Raw genomic sequence first — 5,479 nt, forward strand, 5'->3', positions numbered from 1 at the left:
AGCGCATGACAACCTATGCTTCCCTCTGCAAAGGGCCTATCTTTTACTTTTATCTTCTACCCTTATGCAAGAGTCATGGTGATCTTTACCTTTCTGTTTTACATTTTATCCTTTGGCAAGCACATTGTGTTGGAAAGATCCTGATATATATATATATATATATATCCAATTGGATGTAAGTTATCATGAACTATTATTGTTGACATTACCCTTGAGGTAAAAGGTTGGGAGGCGAATCTATAAGCCCCTATCTTTCTCTATGCCTGATTAAAACTTTGAACCCATAAATATCACTTGAGTGTTAGCAATTGTGAAAGATTAAATGATAGTTGAGTATGTGGAGTTTTCTAAATCAAAGCTCTGACATAGACCCTTCCTGAAAATAAGATGAATTGCAATTGTTTGATGACTGGGAATATATTTTGTTAGTTTCAAGAAAGTTTATGATCTATACTTTAACATGTGAATAGTTTGTTACTTGATCATGAAAAGTTTTATGAAGATGAGCTACTGTTATGATATATAATGATGCTAGAAAAAGAGATTGGAACTATCATTGATGAAACTTATGCAATTGCTAGCATTCACACTTCATAAATTATTTCTTTTATCATTTACCTACTCGAGGACGAGCAAGAATTAAGCTTGGGGATGCTGATACGTCTCCAACGTATCTATAATTTATGAAGTATTAATGCTATTATATTATCAACCTTGGATGTTTTATATGCATTTATATGCTATTTTATATGATTTTTGGGACTAACCTATTAACCTAGAGCCCAGTGCCAGTGCCAGTTTCTGTTTTTTTCCTTGTTTTAGAGTATCACAGAAAAGGAAAACCAAACAGAGTCCAATTGACCTAAAACTCAACGCAACTTATTTTTGGACCAGAAGAAGGCCATGGAGTAAAGGAGTTGGGCCAAAAGAGTCCCGGGCTGCCCACGAGGGTGGGAGGCGCGCCCCCTACCTCGTGGATAGCCCGGAGATCCCCCTGACTTGTTCTCGACGCCAAAACCTCTTATATATACAGAAACCTCCAGAAATTAACTTAGATCAGGAGTTCCGCCGCCGCAAGCCTCTGTAGCGACGAGAAATCAATCTAGGCCCTCTCTGGCACCCTGCCGGAGGGGGCCATCATCACTGGAGGGCATGGAGGAGGATCCCGGAGGGGCCATCATTGTCATGAAGGCCAAGGACCAGAGGGAGAACCTCTCCCCATCCAGGGGGGAGGCCATGGAGGAGGAAGCATAAGGGGGAGAACCTCTCCTCCTCTCTCTCGATGGCACTGGAGTGCCATCGGGAGGGGAATCATCGCCTCGGTGATCGTCTTCATCAACATCACCATCATCACCACCATCCTCATCTCTTTTACGCGGTCCACCATCCCACACCCCGCTATAGTCCCTACTTGAACATGGTGCTTTATGCCACATATTATGATCCAATGATATGTTGCCATCCTATGATGTTTTGAGTAGATTTCCTTTGTCTATGGGTTGATTGATGATCTAGATTGGTATGACTTGTATGTTTTATTTTGGTGCTGTCCTATTGTGCTGAGTCAATTGCAGAAAACTACCACATTTGCGGCAAGGTTTGCAGAAAACCACCAAGTCGGTAATCCTTTGCAAAAAACACCATGATTTCACTAAACTCCTTGCAGAAAGCACTGATCTGGTGATTTGGCCCGTTTGATCACTTTCTGACAAGTGGGGCCAACTTGTAAGAAGCTTAACTGGTAAAAAATTAGCACACACTCCCCTAAATATTTACAAAGAAACGCAATCAGACCCCCGGTGTGCACAACCGTGGCGCACTGGCCCTGCCATCCGGTACGCATGGTGACTCCCTCATCGGCGTCAGAGATGTCTATTGCGTCACGCTCCTGCTCTCCTCCCATAGACGCCTCTGTTATGGGGCGGCAGCATTCGTCGGGAAGGAAACGGAAGGGACGAAGGGTTGCAGGGGCGGGCTCCCGGCGACAACACGGGCTCAGGGACGGGCTCCCTGTGGCTGTCGCCATTCCTGTTGGTTCTCGTCGGAGTGACAATGCCAGTGGACCTCCAAGATCCATCCATGGCGGACGCCTCGATGCTCCACATCGCCTACGTGGCCGCCATCGCCGACGTGCTCTCCGCGGGCAGCCTCCTTCGCTCCGCAGCCATCCACGCCGGCGAGGTCCGCCTCACCGCGCGACGCCTGTTCGCCGAAGCCGCCGGAGCATCGGAGGCGAGCTCCAGCCCTACGGGTTGGATATGCGGTCCGTCGCCGCCGCAAAAGTTGCTCGCCCACATGGGGAGGGACTGGATTGCGCACGGCGGCTCAGGACCGGGGCATGGCGGCTCAGGGCGTCCGCGCCATGGACGGAGGGCGGTGGGCGGGCTTCCGGCGGCGGCGGGAGCCGGTGGGGGCGGCATGGTCGGCTGCGAGGGCGCCCTGCGGTTGCCTCCTCCCGATTGGAGGGGTTGATTGCTTGCTATTTTAAGATCCAGGGGTGTGCATGTAATATTTTTGCTAAGACACATCCTTACAATCTGGCCCCACTTGTCAAAAAGTGATCAAATGGGCCAAATCACCCGATCAGTGCTTTTTGCAAGGAGTTTAGTGAAATCACAGTGTTTTTTGTAACGGATTATCGACTTGGTGGTTTTCCGCAAACCTAGCCGCAAATGTGGTAGTTTTCTGCAATTGACTCTATTGTGCCCTCCGTGTCGCGCAAGCGTGAGGAATTCCCGCTGTAGGTGAAAGTGCAATCATGCCCTTAATCATATTTTGATGTTGATGACAACATGCATATTGGGACTAATCATGTTTATCGAGTATTTCTCAGGATTATGTCTCAAGGGCTATGTGTGTGTGGATCATGACTACGGACATAAAACATATATCACTCAAGAGCAGAGACACAAGACAAAGATAAAAAGCTTCGGCTCCTTGTTTTCGGTTTGCTCTTGAGTGTAGGGATCCCGCACTATTAAGAGGGGATCGATGGATTTCGCGAAAGAACTTGCTCAAAACCACAAAATTCCCTCTCATACCATCTCTAAATTCTTCCTCTAACTTGTGCAAAAATGGTAGTATGTTTCTAAGCTAAAAGGTCCAACTTTCACCGGACGTCCGAAGTCTACGGACGTCCGGCCTCTCTCAACCAACCAGACATCCGACTCTCTCCAGTCGTCCGATGAGTCTTCACAGAACTGATATTAGCGGAAGACCGGTCACACCGGATATCCGGTCACCGGACGTCCGGCAGCTCCTGTGCCTTAAGTGGCCAAACGGCTAGCTTCTCACTACCACTATATATAGCCTTTCTTCCCCCTCGGGATAGGGTTGACCACTCACTTTGAACAAACCCTAGAACACATTACACTCTCTCTCTCACTCCTCCACACCAAATCTTAGATCCCCAAGGGATTTGAGAGCATTTGAGAGAAGTTATCCGATCAAGTGATAGATCCACCCCTTCCCCTTCTTTGCACCAAAGGAATTTGTGACTTGAGCAAGTCTTGAGCTTTTTCCCATCGTTCTTGTTACTCTTGGAGGTTGGAGACTCCTAGGCGGTAGGAGTCTTTCGGAGAGGAATCGACCCTTGTGATTACCCCCGGAAAAGTTTGTGAGGGTTTGGAGACCACCCCAAGGTCTACCACTAGTGGTTGAGAAACGCCTTCGTGGTGTTGTCTCAAAGAGAGAATAGGGTGAGCCTTCGTGGCGTTGGTGTGCCTTCATGGTAACACCTACCTCTCTAAACGGTGACGTAGCTTCCCTCCAAGGAAGTGAACATCGGCTTACATCCTTGTCTCTCGGAGTTGCGGTTATCCCTAACCTTAACTCTCTGCTTGTGGTTACTTGTCTCATCTGCACTTACCTATATCATATTGTGTTAGCTTACTCATCTACTTGTACTACTTGATTATCTTGCTTAGCTCTTGGCATCACACTTGCAATTGTTAGGCTCACTTTCATATTCCGCACTATTGCCTAAAATTGCCAAGTGACAATTAAAATTTGTATTTGTACCTATTCACCCCCCCTCTAGGTCCATCTCGATCCTTTCAGTAGGGTGTTGCAATACGTTCATGATTCGCTTATAGTGGGTTGCTTGAGTGATAGAAGCATAGACCCGAGTAAGGGGGTTGTGGCATATGGGATAAAGGGGACTTGGTGCTTTAATGCTATGGTTGGGTTTTACCTTAATGATCTTTAGTAGTTGAGGATGCTTGCTAGAGTTCCAATCATAAGTGCATATGATCCAAGAATAGAAAGGATGTTAGCTTATGCCTCCCCCTCATATGAAATTGCAATGACGACTATCGGTCTTGTTAACAATTGCCTAGGACTATTCTGCACACCGACCCATCATTATTCCACACTCGCTATTTATAATATTTAGTAATATATTCTAACTTTACGATAACATCACCTACTTTCATATTTTAGCTCTCCGATATCATGCAAAGTTATCCTCTTCATACCCACAACGTAGTTTTATTTCTCGTTTCTAGTTGGAAGCAAACACTCGGTGTACGTAGAGTCGTATCAGTGGCAGATAAGGCTTGAGAGAATATTGATCTTACCTTTAGCTCCTTGTGGGTTCGACACTCCATACTTATCACTTCCACCTTTGGAAATTGCTACGATGATTCCCTGCACTTGGGGATTATCAGGTACACAATTGTGCATGAGTTTAGCAAGACACCATCAGTCAGATGGGCAAACAGAATAGGTGAACCAACAAATTGAGTGTTACTTGAGTTGCTTTGTTAATGCGCATCTCACCAAGTGGTCCAAATCGTTAGCATTGTGTGAGTACTAATAGAACACCAACTGGCATTCAACCACTGATAAAATCCCATTTGATATCGTTTATGTGCATCTGCCCCGGCACTTCGGAATTGCTTCTGATTACATTGTTACATCTGAAGATCTTTCGCGGTGGCCAGAACACCGACATGTTATCTTCAGTTCAATCAAGAAACAATTGTTGAGAGCTTAGTAGCGTATGAAAATGCAAGCTGGTAAGCACCGCATTGGGTGTTCCTTTGGTGTTGGTGGTCAAGTCTTCCTCAAGCTTCAACCTTGTATCCAGGCATCAGTTGCTCCTCGTGATAATCATAACTTAGCTTACAAATTCTTTGGTCCCTACACTATTCTGGAACGGGTCGGTGAAGTGGCATATCATTTCGATCTTCCAGCTACCAGCAAGGTCCATCCTGTCTTCCATGTTTCACTTTTGTGCAAGATGGTTCCGCCAGATCGCCAAGTGCTACCTCTATTTCCACCACCTGATGCTCACCTGCAAGTCAGCGTCGTGTTGTTCGTCAAGGCGACAAAAAAATTCTCCAAGCTCTCATCAAATGGTTTGACAACACTGATGATCTTGCAACCTGTGAAGACTACGAAGCAATCAAGCAACAGTTCTCGTGAGTGATGGCTTGGGGGCAAGCCGCATCTTAAATGGAGGGGATTGTCAGCTGCA

Source organism: Triticum urartu, chromosome 2 (genome assembly GCF_003073215.2).
Source record: "Triticum urartu cultivar G1812 chromosome 2, Tu2.1, whole genome shotgun sequence".
Lineage (NCBI taxonomy): Eukaryota > Viridiplantae > Streptophyta > Magnoliopsida > Poales > Poaceae > Triticum > Triticum urartu.